Source organism: Oncorhynchus nerka, unplaced genomic scaffold (assembly GCF_034236695.1).
Source record: "Oncorhynchus nerka isolate Pitt River unplaced genomic scaffold, Oner_Uvic_2.0 unplaced_scaffold_962, whole genome shotgun sequence".
Classification (NCBI taxonomy): domain Eukaryota; kingdom Metazoa; phylum Chordata; class Actinopteri; order Salmoniformes; family Salmonidae; genus Oncorhynchus; species Oncorhynchus nerka.
This window is the reverse complement of record NW_027040353.1, coordinates 214,046-229,554: the sequence shown is the minus strand read 5'-3', so window position 1 is coordinate 229,554 and position 15,509 is coordinate 214,046.

Genomic DNA, 15,509 nt, shown 5'->3' with positions numbered 1-15,509 from the left:
CTGCTATGCTTTGGATATCAAGACCTTTTCGAGTCATATTTTCCGAACCTGCTGCCATCGAAACTGCTATGCTATGGATATCCATGCGCTATCTGCCGGTATGCTGCCATCGCTGCTATGCTATGGATATCAGCCCACTGTCACTAGTGCCAAATTTGATCATATTGCTGCCAGCCTCGCTGCTATGCTATGGATATCAGCTGCTGTCATGGGCTGCCGATATAACCATCGCTGCTATGCTATGGATAAGGCGGCCTCTGTCCCTAGTTTCCGGTATAGCTGCCATCGCTGCTATGCTATGGATATCAGAGGCGCTTTTGTCATAACCTTGCCGTACTGCTGCCATCACTGCTATGCTATGGATAATCGGCCCAGCTGTCATATTGCCGGTATAACTGCCGTCGCTGCTATGCTATGGATAATCGGCGCTGTCATATTCTGCCGGCCCTGCTGCCGTCACTGCTATGCTATGGATATCGGCGCGTCACCTGGGTGGATGCTGACCCGTGGCGGAGATCATATTTGCCGGCTATGCTGCCATCACTCAGGATGGTAATCGGTGGTTGTCATAATGACTCTACCTGCTGCCATCGCTGCTATGCTATGGATATCAACCGATGTCATCTGATGCCACAGTGCTGCTGCCGTCCTGCTATGCTATGGATATCGGCGCTGTCATCTGGCGTTTGTATATCTGCCATCGCTGCTGCTGTGGATATCGAGCGTGTCATATTGCTGATATCTGCTGCCATCACTGCTATGCTATGGATATCGGCTCCTTGCTGTCCTGCCCATCATGCCGTCGGCTATGCTAGGATATGATGACTGCCATCTGCCATCCTGCTATGCTATGGATATCAATGACTCCTTGCTGTCAGTCCACCTGACTGTGCCTGCTGCCATCCTGCTGCTATGCTATGGATATCAACCTGTCATATTGCCTACCCGGTATGCTGCCATCACTGCTATGCTATGGATATCAGCGAGTGTCATCTGGCGGTATAGCTGCCGTCGCTGCTATGCTATGGATATCCAGCGCTGTCATATTTGCCGGTATGCTGCCATCGCTGCTATGCTATGGATATCGAGCCTGTCATATTGCCAGCCTGCTGCCATCACTGCTATGCTATGGATATCAGCGCTCGTCATATTGCCGATATGCTGCCGTCGCTGCTATGCTATGGATATCGCGCGCTTGTCATCTGGCCGTATAGCTGCCATCGCTGCTATGCTATGGATATGAATCAATGCTGTCGCTGTGCCGTACCTGCTGCCGTCACTGCTATGCTATGGATATCAACGCTGTCATATTGACCGATATAGCTGCCATCACTGCTATGCTATGGATATCAGCGCTGTCATCTGGACGTATGCTGCCATCGCTGCTAATACTATGGATACCATCATATTGACCTGTTGCCGTCGCTGCTATGCTATGGATATCAGCCTTTGTCATATTGCCGTAGCTGCCATCCTGCTATGCTATGGATAATCGGCGCGCGTCCTCTGCCGACCTGCTGCCGTCGCTGCTATGGGATAATCGGCGCGCGGTCATACCCCGTATGCTGCCGTCGCTGCTATGCTATGGATATCAAGCGCTGATCGCCTGACCGTATGCTGCCATCGCTGCTATGCTATGGATATCAGCGCTTTGTCATACCGATATGCTGCCATCACTGCTATGCTATGGATAATCGATGCTGTCATATTGCCGAGCCTGCTGCCGTCGCTGCTATGCTATGGATATCGGCGCTGTCATGTTGCTGATATGCTGCCATCGCTGCTATGCTATGGATATCAACTTGCTGTCATCTGGCTTGATATAACTGCCATCGCTGCTATGCTATGGATATCAGGCGCTTTGTCATCTGGCCGATATAGCTGCCATCACTGCTATGCTATGGATAATCGGCGCTGTCATTATGACCGGTATAGCTGCCCATCGCTGCTATGCTATGGATATCGACGCTGTCATGTTGCCAGACCTGCTGCCATCGCTGCTATGCTATGGATATCAACGCTGTCCCGGTGCGGAATGCTGCCATCACTGCTATGCGGCCTGCTAGCTGCCGTCACTGCTATGCTATGGATATCAACTTCATGTCGGTTGATATGCTACCAATCGCTGCTATGCTATGGATATCCAGCGCTGTCATCTAGCCAGCCTGCTGCCATCGCTGCTATGCTATGGATATCAATCGCTGTCATAATGCCTGCTAATGCCATCGCTGCTATGCTATGGATATCAACCTGTCATCTGCCGTTATGCTGCCGCTGCTATGCTATGGATATCGGCGCTGGTCACTGGCGTATAGCTGCCATCATAATACTCGCATCGCTGCTATGGATATCGGCGCTGATCATCTGTGTGCTGCCATCACTGCTATGCTATGGATATCCGACGCTGTCATATTGCCGTCATGCCTGCTGCCATCGCTGCTATGCTATGGATATCAGCGCTGTCATATTTATGATGCTGCCAATCACTGCTATGCTATGGATATCGACGCTGTCGTCTGTTGCCATTATGCTGCCGTCGCTGCTATGCTATGGATGTCAATAACTGGTCCTCTGGCGATATGCTGCCATCGCTGCTATGCTATGGATATCGAAGCGCTGTCCGGTGCCGGTATAACTGCCGTCGCTGCTATGCTATGGATATCGAGCGCGGTCGCAATGACGTATAGCTGCAAATCGCTGCTATGCTATGGATATCAGGCACTACTGCCGACCTGCTGCCATCACTGCTATGCTATGGATATCAGCGCTGTCATAATACTGCCGGCCTGCTGCCATCGCTGCTATGCTATGGATATCAGCGCTGTCATATGCCCGGCCTGCTGCCATCGCTGCTATGCTATGGATATCAGCCTGTCATGTGCCCGTATAACTGCCATCCGCTGCTATGCTATGGATATCAGCGCTGTCATATTGCTGATATGCTGCCATCGCTGCTGTGCTATGGATATCAAGCGCTGTCGTGCCGGTATAGCTGCTGCCATCTATGCTATGGATATCAGCGCTGTGTCATCTGCCGGTATGCCAACGTCGCTGCTATGCTATGGATATCGAGCGCTGTCATGACCCGATATTGCCATCGCTGCTATGCTATGGATAATCGGCGCTGGTCATATTGCCGGTATGCTGCCGTCGCTGCTATGCTATGGATAATCGGCGCTGTCATATTGCCGATATGCTGCCATCGCTGCTATGCTATGGATATCGGCGCTGTCATCTGCCGGTATGCTGCCGTCACTGCTATGGATATCGGCGCTTTGTCATCTGGCGGTATGCTGCCGTCGCTGCTATGCTATGGATATCAACGGCACTGATATTGGCGGTATAGCCATCACTGCTATGCTATGGATTAATCGGCGCTGGTCTGTGCCAGTATGCTGCCATCGCTGCTATGCTATGGATGTCAAGCGCTCGTCGCCCGTGCCAATATGCCGTCACTGCTATGCTATGGATATCAGCCGCTTTGTCATATTGCCGATGCTGCTGCCATCACTGCTATGCTATGGATATCAAACGCTGTCATCTGCCGCTGTGCTGCCATCACTGCTATGCTATGGATATCAGCACTGTCCTGTCGCTGCTGCATCACTGCTATGCTATGGATGTCAGCGTCAATATGTGCCGATATGCTGCCATCACTGCTATGCTATGGATATCCGCTGTCATATTGCCGATATGTGCCATCGCTGCTATGCTATGGATGTCGGCGCTGTCATATGCCTGCTGCCGTCGCTGCTATGCTATGGATATCAGCGCTGGTCGTCTGTGCCCATCTAACAACCATCACTGCCGTCGCTGCTATGGATATCGGCGCGTCATATATGGACCTATGCTGCCATCACTGCTATGAAAATGGATATCAGCTATGCTATGTCCTGTTGTCCATTGCTACCATCTTTCTCCATACTATGGATATCAACCTGTCAATCTGTGCCAGTATAACTACCATCGCTGCTATGCTATGGATATCAGCACTGTCACTGTACCCATACTGCTGCCATCGCTGCTATGCTATGGATATCGACCGCGTCATCTGTGACCTTAACGCCGTCGCTGCTATGCTATGGATAATCAGCGCTGTCATAACCGCCGGCCTGCTGCCATCGCTGCTATGCTGGATATCAACTGCTGATCATACTGGCGATATGCTGCCATCGCTGCTATGCTATGGATATCACTGCTGTCATAATTGACCATAGCTGCCATCCTGCTATGCTATGGATATCAAACGCGATCGTATTGCCGATATAGCTGCCGTCCGCTGCTATGCTATGGATGATCGACGCTCGATCGTGGCCCGGTACGCCAGCTGCCATGCCTGGATATCGATGCTGATGTCTGGCGATGCTCTGCATCGCTGCCTATGCTATGGATATCAACGCTGATAGTAATGCAGACCTTGCTGCCGTCGCTGCTATGCTATGGATGTCAGCTGCTGTCATAATGCCGGTATAGCTGTCCCGCTCTATGCTATGGATATCGGCCTTGTCATACTGCCGATATAGCTGCCATCACTGCTATGCTATGGATATCAGCTGCTGTCCATCATTGCCTGACCTGCTGCCGTCGCTGCTATACTATGGATAATCAGCGCACTGTCATAGCGCCCGATGCTGCCGTCGCTGCTGTACTTTATGGATATCAACGCTGTCCTGTATATGCTACCATCCGCTGCTATGCTATGGATGTCAGCACTTTGGTCATCTTGCCAGTGCCTGCTGCCATCACTATGCTATGGATGTCAGCGCTGTCCTCCTGGCGGTATAACGCCATCCGTCACTGCTATGGATATCAGCGCTTTGTCGCCAGCGCGGCCTGCTGCCATCGCTGCTATGCTGGATATCGGCTGCACCCGTCACTGTGCCACCTGCTGCCATCGCTGCTATGCTATGGATATCAAGCACTGATCATCATGCCATATGCTGCCATCACTGCTATGCTATGGATATCAGCGCTTTGTACCGGTACTAACCGTCGCTGCTAAGGCTATGGATATCAACGCTGTCAATCTGGCGTATAACGCCATCGCACTATGGATATCAGCGCTCGGTCATCTGCCCGACCTGCTGCCGTCGCTGCTATGCTATGGATATCAATAATGTGTGCCATTATGCTGCCGTGCTATATGCTATGATGATCATGCTGCTGCCGTCGCTGCTATGCTATGGATATCGAGCGCTGTCATCTTGCCGATATGCTGCCATCATCTGCTATGCTATGGATATCAGCGCTGTCGGTGCCTGCTGCCATCACTGCTATGCTATGGATATCAGCGCGTCATCTGGCGGTACTGCTGCCATCGCTGCTATGCTATGGATAATCGGCGCAGTCATAGCTGACGATATAGCTGCCATCCTGCTGTATATGGACTGCGATATAAAAATCACTGCTATGCTATGGATAATCAGTGCTCGCTGCCATCGCTGCTATGGATATCAGCCCTTTGTCCTCTGGCGGCCTGCTGCCATCGCTGCTATGCTATGGATATCGACGCTTTGTCCTCTGCCGGCCTGCTGCCATCGCTGCTATGCTATGGATATCAGCACTTTGTCATCTGCCGATATAGCTGCCATCGCTGCTATGCTTTATGGATATCCAGCATATACCTCTGCCGTCGCTGCTATGCTGCCATCGCTGCTATGCTATGGATATCGCCTGTCCTCTAGAAGCCTGCTACCATCACTACTATACTATAGATATCAACACTGTCCTGTACTAGCCTGCTACCATCACTACTATACTAAAGATATCAACACTGTCCTGTACCAGCCTGCTACCATCACTACTATACTATAGATATCAACACTGTCCTCTAGCAGCCTGCTACCATCACTACTATACTATAGATATCAACACTGTCCTGTACTAGCCTGCTACCATCACTACTATACTATAGATATCAACACTGTCCTGTACCAGCCTGCTACCATCACTACTATAGATCTCAACACTGTCCTGTACCAGCCTGCTACCATCACTACTATAGATATCAACACTGTCCTGTACCAGCCTGCTACCGTCACTACTATAGATATCAACACTGTCCTCTAGCAGCCTGCTACCATCACTACTATACTATAGATATCAACACTGTCCTCTAGCAGCCTGTTACCATCACTACTATACTATAGATATCAACACTGTCCTATACCAGCCTGCTACCATCACTACTATACTATAGATATCAACACTGTCCTCTACCAGCCTGCTACCATCACTACTATAGATATCAACACTGTCCTCTAGCAGCCTGCTACCATCACTACTATACTATAGATATCAACACTGTCCTCTAGCAGCCTGCTACCATCACTACTATACTATAGATATCAACTGTCCTGTACCAGCCTACTACCATCACTACTATAGATATCAACAATGTCCTGTACCAGCCTGCTACCAGCACTACTATACTATAGATATCAACACTGTCCTGTACCAGCCTGCTACCATCACTACTATACTAGATATCAACACTGTCCTGTACCAGCCTGCTACCATCACTACTATAGATATCAACACTGTCCTCTAGCAGCCTGCTACCATCACTACTATACTACAGATATCAACACTGTCCTCTAGCAGCCTGCTACCATCACTACTATACTATAGATATCAACACTGTCCTGTACCAGCCTGCTACCATCACTACTATACTATAGATATCAACACTGTCCTCTAGCAGCCTGCTACCATCACTACTATACTATAGATATCAACACTGTCCTGTACTAGCCTGCTACCATCACTACTATACTATAGATATCAACACTGTCCTGTACCAGCCTGCTACCATCACTACTATACTATAGATATCAACACTGTCCTGTGCCAATATGCTACCATCACTACTATAGATATCAACACTGTCCTCTAGCAGGCCTGCTACCATCACTACTATACTATGAATATCAACACTGTCCTCTAGCAGCCTGCTACCATCACTACTATACTATAGATATCAACACTGTCCTCTAGCAGCCTGCTACCATCACTACTATACTATAGATATCAACACTGTCCTCTAGCAGCCTGCTACCATCACTACTATACTATAGATATCAACACTGTCCTGTACTAGCCTGCTACCATCACTACTATACTATAGATATCGCTGCTGTCATGTACCAGCCTGCTACCATCACTAATATGCTATAGATATAAACACTGTCCTGTAGCCTGCTGCCGTCACTGCTATGGATATCAACACTGTCCTCTGGCAGCCTGCTGCCATCACTACTATACTATAGATATCAACACTGTCCTCTGGATATCAGCCTGCTACCATCACTACTATACTATAGATATCAACACTGTCCTCCTAGCAGCCTGCTGCCATCACTACTATACTATAGATATCAACACTGTCCTCTAGCAGCCTGCTACCATCACTACTATACTATAGATATCAACACTGTCCTGTACTAGCCTGCTACCATCACTACTATACTATAGATATCAACACTGTCCTGTACCAGCCTGCTACCATCACTACTATACTATAGATATCAACACTGTCCTCTACCAGCCTGCTACCATCACTACTATAGATATCAACACTGTCCTCTACCAGCCTGCTACCATCACTACTATAGATATCAACACTGTTCTCTACCAGCCTGCTACCATCACTACTATAGATATCAACACTGTTCTCTACCAGCCTGCTACCATCACTACTATACTATAGATATCAACACTGTCCTGTACCAGCCTGCTACCATCACTACTATACTATAGATATCAACACTGTCCTGTACCAGCCTGCTACCATCACTACTATACTATAGATATCAACACTGTCCTGTACCAGCCTGCTACCATCACTACTATACTATAGATATCAACACTGTCATCTGTACCATCACTGCTATACTATGGATATCAACACTGTCCTGTACCAGCCTGCTGCCATCACTGCTATACTATAGATATCAACACTGTCCTGTACCATCACTACTATACTATAGATATCAACACTGTCCTCTGGCACCCCTGCTACCATCACTACTATGCTATAGATATCAACACTGTCCTGTACCAGCCTGCTACCATCACTGCTATAGGATATCAGCACTGTCATAATGTACCACCTGCTACCATCACTGCTATGCTATGGATATCAACACTGTCCTCTACCAGCCTGCTACCATCACTACTATGGATATCAACACACTGTCCTCTACCAGCCTATAACTGCCATCACTGCTATGCTATGGATATCAACACTGTCATATACCATATGCCTTTGCCATCGCTGCTATGCTATGGATAATCAACACTGTCCTCTGGCAGCCTGCTGCCATCGCTGCTATGCTATGGATATCAGCACTGTCCTGTACCAGCCTGTTACCATCGCTGCTATGCTATGGATATCAACACTGTCACTGTACCAGCCTGCTGCCATCACTGCTATGCTATGGATATCAACACTGTCCTGTACCAGCCTGCTACCATCACTGCTATACTATAGATATCAGCACTGTCCTGTACCAGCCTGCTACCATCACTACTATAGATATCAACACTGTCATCTGGCCTGCTACCATCACTACTATACTATAGATATCAACACTGTCCTCTAGCAGCCTGCTGCCATCACTACTATACTATAGATATCAACACTGTCCTGGCTAGCAGCCTGCTACCATCACTACTATGCTATGGATATCAACACTGTCCTCTAGCAGCCTGCTACCATCACTACTATACTATAGATATCAACACTGTCCTGTCACCAGCCTGCTGCCATCACTACTATACTATAGATATCAACACTGTCCTGTACCAGCCTGCTACCATCACTGCTATATGGATATAAACACTGTCCTGCTAGCCTGCTACCATCACTACTATGGATATCAACACTGTCCTCTGGCAGCCTGCTACCATCACTGCTATGCTATGGATATCAACACTGTCCTCTGTGCCTGCTACCATCACTACTATGCTATGGATATCAACACTGTCCTCTAGCAGCCTGCTACCATCACTACTATACTATGGATATCAACACTGTCTCTGGATATCAGCCTGCTACCATCACTACTATACTATAGATATCAACACTGTCCTGTACTAGCCTGCTACCATCACTACTATACTATAGATATCAACACTGTCCTGTACCAGCCTGCTACCATCACTACTATACTATAGATATCAACACTGTCCTCTACCAGCCTGCTACCATCACTACTATAGATATCAACACTGTCCTCTACCAGCCTGCTACCATCACTACTATAGATATCAACACTGTTCTCTACCAGCCTGCTACCATCACTACTATACTATAGATATCAACACTGTCCTATACCAGCCTGCTACCATCACTACTATACTATAGATATCAACACTGTCCTGTACCAGCCTGCTACCATCACTACTATACTATAGATATCAACACTGTCCTGTACCAGCCTGCTACCATCACTACTATACTATAGATATCAACACTGTCCCGTACCATCACTACTATACTATAGATATCAACACTGTCCTGTACCAGCCTGCTACCATCACTACTATACTATAGATATCAACACTGTCCTGTACCATCACTACTATACTATAGATATCAACACTGTCCTCTAGCAGCCTGCTACCATCACTACTATACTATAGATATCAACACTGTCCTGTACCAGCCTGCTACCATCACTACTATAGATATCAACACTGTCCTGTACCAGCCTGCTACCATCACTACTATACTATAGATATCAACACTGTCCTCTACCAGCCTGCTACCATCACTACTATAGATATCAACACTGTCCTCTACCAGCCTGCTACCATCACTACTATACTATAGATATCAACACTGTCCTGTACCAGCCTGTTACCATCACTACTATACTATAGATATCAACACTGTCCTCTAGCAGCCTGCTACCATCACTGCTATGCTATGGATATCAACACTGTCCTGTACCAGCCGGCCTGTTACCATCACTACTATACTATAGATATCAACACTGTCCTCTAGCAGCCTGCTGCCATCGCTGCTATGCTATGGATATCAACACTGTCCTGTACCAGCCTGCTACCATCACTACTATACTATAGATATCAACACTGTCCTGTACCAGCCTGCTACCATCACTACTATACTATAGATATCAACACTGTCCTCTAGCAGCCTGCTACCATCACTACTATACTATAGATATCAACACTGTCCTCTAGCAGCCTGCTACCATCACTACTATACTATAGATATCAACACTGTCCTGTACCAGCCTGCTACCATCACTACTATACTATAGATATCAACACTGTCCTGTACCAGCCTGCTACCATCACTACTATAGATAAACATAGTCTTCATACAGACTGAACAGCAGAAGACTGGTTTGGAGTTAGACTTACTTGGGTCTAGACGGATGGACTGTCTGGCTGCGTACCATTGAGGATCTGAGACAGACGGACAGGGCGGGAGGAGACCAGACAGGTAGAGGGGAGACCAGACAGGTAGAGGAGACCAGACAGGTAGAGGGAGACCAGACAGGTAGAGGAGACCAGACAGGAGAGGGAGACCAGACAGGTAGAGGGAGACCAGACAGGTAGAGGGAGACCAGACAGGTAGAGGGAGACCAGACAGGTAGAGGGACAGACAGAGAAAGAAGACAGACACACAGACAACAGGGGGTAAACTCTTTAGCTTTATCTATTTGAAATACTGTATATTGAAGTGAATTTAATTGTAGTAGAATGTGCTGCTGTGTAATGTCAATCTAAGGTTGTACTCACGGCTTTTGTGGAACATAGACTTGATCTCCCCAATAGTGGCATTTGGCTCAACCTGCAAATCAAGAGAGATGAGTGGGATACACCCCTCCCCCCCCTCCTCCTCATTGCCCTTTCATGTGATTACCAGTAAATTTAGCTCTAGCTCTGGCCACACCCCCTGGGTACTGAGTATCAAACAGCTGGCATTATCACCACACACACACACACGGCATAAATATAACAGACACATACAGCGCCAAAACACACACACACAGTCAAAGCCACACCGCAACAACAATCCCACAAAGACAAACTGACAAAAGACCCACACACAACCATTTAACAGCGGCCACTCCCAGATTGATGACAAGTCTGGAGGTTGAGGGGCTTGTGCTGAACCCTGTTCCCCCAGCCAGACTGCCTCATCCTGGGGGCTTAACCCTCACATACCCCCCTAACTCCAGTCAGCAGGGACTGGATGGTTCTGCCCAGCCATGGGCCACTATAGCCAATACTAATCGCCGGGCAGAGGAACAACGGACAGTCCTTACTGGCTCGTTGATAAGGTCTAGGTGTTTGTACAAAGACTGTATTGAAGGTGGGTCACAACAGTCAAACTGAAAGGTTCTAAACACTGGACTCCCCACGAGGCTGCTCCATTCTTTTTGGCTTCCTGACAACATTCTACTACTACTGTATTTGTCTGTGACATCACCAAGTTCCTCTCCAGACATTCTAGTCTACTTATGACATCACAGGTCTTCCCCAGATATTCTACTCTCATGACATCAGAGATTCTATTTATGACATTGGAGGTCTCAAGATGTTCTAGTGTCTTCATGACATCAGAGGTCTTTCCCATAGATTCTACTCTTTATAAAATCACAAAAGTATTCTCCAGACATTATTTCATCTTTATGACATCACAGAGGTGAGGTCTTCAAGAGATTATAGTCTACTTGTGACATCACAGGTTTCTCACAGACATTCTAGTCTCTTTATGACTTCACCCCAGGCGTTCAAGATCATTTACTTGATCAGATTAGAATAACTCTATTCAACTCCACCAATATAAAATTCAAATAACCAAATCAAATACTCACTCCCACATCAAAGCCCTACTTCAGGAATCTCTATTTTCAGGGGCCGCAGTCTAAAGTGGGGGATGACGTGGCCATGGAAACTGTGTTAAGCTGAGAACAGGTCTCAGAGCAGTGGTAATCCTGCGAGGACGTGACCTGATACCTTGCAGCTCCTGTATGCCCTACTAATATCACACTAACACCATACAGAACCTAATACAGTGCTATTAAACCTATAACACCATGATAAACCTAGCTAGATGTTACACCTGTCATTTACCCATCAGTCTATAACACCATGATAAACTAGCTAGATGTTACACCTGTCATTTACCATCATCTAAACACCATGATAAACCTGGCTAGATGTTACACCTGTCATTTACCCATCAGTCTATAACACCATGATAAACCTAGCTAGATGTTACACCTGTCATTTAACCATCAGTCTATAACATTACCATGTCTATAAACCATGATAAACCTAGGATGTTACACCTGTCATTTACCCATCAGTCTATAACACCATGATAAACCTAGCTAGATGTTACACCTGTCATCTAACCATCAGTCTATAACACCATGATAAACCTAGCTAGATGTTACACCTGTCATTTACCCATCAGTCTATAACACCATGATAAACCTAGCTAGATGTTACACCTGTCATTTAACCATCAGTCTATAACACCATGATAAACCTAGCTAGGTGTTACACCTGTCATCTAACCATCAGTCTATAACACCATGATAAACCTAGCTAGATGTTACACCTGTCATTTAACCATCAGTCTATAACACCATGATAAACCTAGCTAGGTGTTACACCTGTCATTTACCCATCAGTCTATAACACCATGATAAACCTAGCTAGATGTTACACCTGTCATTTAACCATCAGTCTATAACACCATGATAAACCTAGCTAGGTGTTACACCTGTCATTTAACCATCAGTCTATAACACCATGATAAACCTAGCTAGATGTTACACCTGTCATTTAACCATCAGTCTATAACACCATGATAAACCTAGCTAGATGTTACACCTGTCATTTAACCATCAGTCTATAACACCATGATAAACCTAGCTAGGTGTTACACCTGTCATTTAACCATCAGTCTATAACACCATGATAAACCTAGCTAGGTGTTACACCTGTCATTTAACCATCAGTCTATAACACCATGATAAACCTAGCTAGGTGTTACACCTGTCATTTAACCATCAGTCTATAACACCATGATAAACCTAGCTAGATGTTACACCTGTCACCATCAGTCTATAACACCATGATAAACTGTCATTTAACCATCAGTCTATAACACCATGATAAACCTAGCTAGATGTTACACCTGTCATTTAACCATCAGTCTATAACACCATGATAAACCTAGCTAGGTGTTACACCTGTCATCTAACCATCAGTCTATAACACCATGATAAACCTAGCTAGATGTTACACCTGTCATCTAACCATCAGTCTATAACACCATGATAAACCTAGCTAGGTGTTACACCTGTCATCTAACCATCAGTCTATAACACCATGATAAACCTAGCTAGATGTTACACCTGTCATTTAACCATCAGTCTATAACACCATGATAAACCTAGCTAGGTGTTACACCTGTCATTTAACCATCAGTCTATAACACCATGATAAACCTAGCTAGATGTTACACCTGTCATTTAACCATCAGTCTATAACACCATGCTAAACCTAGCTAGGTGTTACACCTGTCATTTAACCATCAGTCTATAACACCATGATAAACCTAGCTAGGTGTTACACCTGTCATTTAACCATCAGTCTATAACACCATGATAAACCTAGCTAGATGTTACACCTGTCATTTACCCATCAGTCTATAACACCATGCTAATAGAGAGGAGTTTTAACCTCTAAGCCATAAGAACGATAGTTCACTACAGTCCTAGGTAGTACTGATCACGATGGGCCGTTCTTGCTCAGACAAGGCTTAACTACTTCAGGTTGCACCTGGAGCTACACAGCACTATACAGACTAACTGGGCTCAGACAGACAGACAGCACTATACAGACTGACTGGGCTCAGACAGACAGCACTTCTGACCTGAGTACAGTGGATGTCCTACATTAGACTAATAGTCCTATCTAGCCTGCACCTGTTGCACTATTAAACACAGAGACACACACAGATAGACGTACACACACAGATATAGACGTGTGCCCCCCCCACACACACACACACACACAGTATTTGTGAAGAGGTCTTACCTTGTCCAGGAAGCAGAGTTTGTCCTTGGTCTTGGCATCCAGAATCTCCACCTCAAAGAAAACCACAGCTTTCTTAGCCTTCTTAGCTTTGGGCCGTTTAACGGGGGGTGCAGGCACCCCTGGGACACTCCCCGGACCAGCCTTTTTGTGGGTAGCCCCCTCTAGTACTACGGAATCCATATCCACACTCCTCCACCACTAGCCTCTCTATTTAACCCCTTTGTCTGGAAAAATACAGTTTTCTCAAGTCCCTCAGTTTGAACAGAGAGAGGAGAACGGGGGCGCCTGGTTTCAGCTGTGGAAATAAATCTCTCCCCCTCGTTCGCTCTGTCGTTTTCCCTCCCATCCCTCCCTCCTTTCTATCATTCTGTCACCCCCCCCCCCCTCTCATTCCTTCCTCCCTGGCACGCTGGTAGCTTTATTTAACCCCACCCCCACACAGCCCTGCTCCCCTGTGAAGTCATGTACAGCAGGGAGCAAAGTTTATAGAACAGTAAGAAAAGTTGATGCATTCCTGTGTTGAGTTGATTTTGAACCCCCCCCCACTAAGATACCCTGGAGCACCCCCTCCCCAGTCTAGAAGGAAGTATGTGTCGTCAGCCCCCACAGCTAAATAAAAAGCTCTGCGTAAGCAACCCTCCCCCTGCCCTCATCACCTCCACACCCTCCCTCCCCCTCCCCTCATGGCTTAGTTAGGGGATTTCTCCTCCGTTCAAGCCCTCCAATAATGTCCGGGAAGCGTCACCCTATACCCTTAACCCTCACATCCAAACAAAAACCATTGATCTCAAAGATAACAAACCATAGAACACGATGCACAAAGGACCACTTTTACAAATGTCAGAACATTTGACAAAACACCTTTACAGGAAGAACTGTGCAGATACAGTGTTTACAACTCAGGGAGATTTTACTCCAATTCTGTTACCAAACTTTGCATATGTACAGTTTTTCCAGCAAATACTTATTTTATTTACTGTGTAAATGAGTCAAAGTAGAGTCCTTGTGCATCCAGAGCCTTGTGGAAGTGTGTGTTCTCAGAGTGACGAGAGGTGGTGGGTTTGCGCCAGACATAGCGTTTTCCTTGATGGCCAAAAAGCTCCATTTAGTTTCATCTGACCAGAGGACCTTCTTCCATATGTTTGGGAGTCTCCCACATGCCTTTTTGGGGAACGTCAAATGTGTTTGCTTATTTTCTTGTGGCCACTCTTCCATGAAGCCCCTCTCTGTGGGGTGTACAGCTTAAAGTGGTCCTATGGACAGATACTACAATCTCTGCTGTGGGGCTTTGCAGCTCCTTCAGGGTTATCTTTGGTCTCTTTGTTGCCTCTCTGGTTAATGCCCTACTTGCCTGGTCTGTGAGTTTTGGTGGGCGGCCCTCTCTCGGCAGGTTTGTTGTGGTGCCATATTCTTTC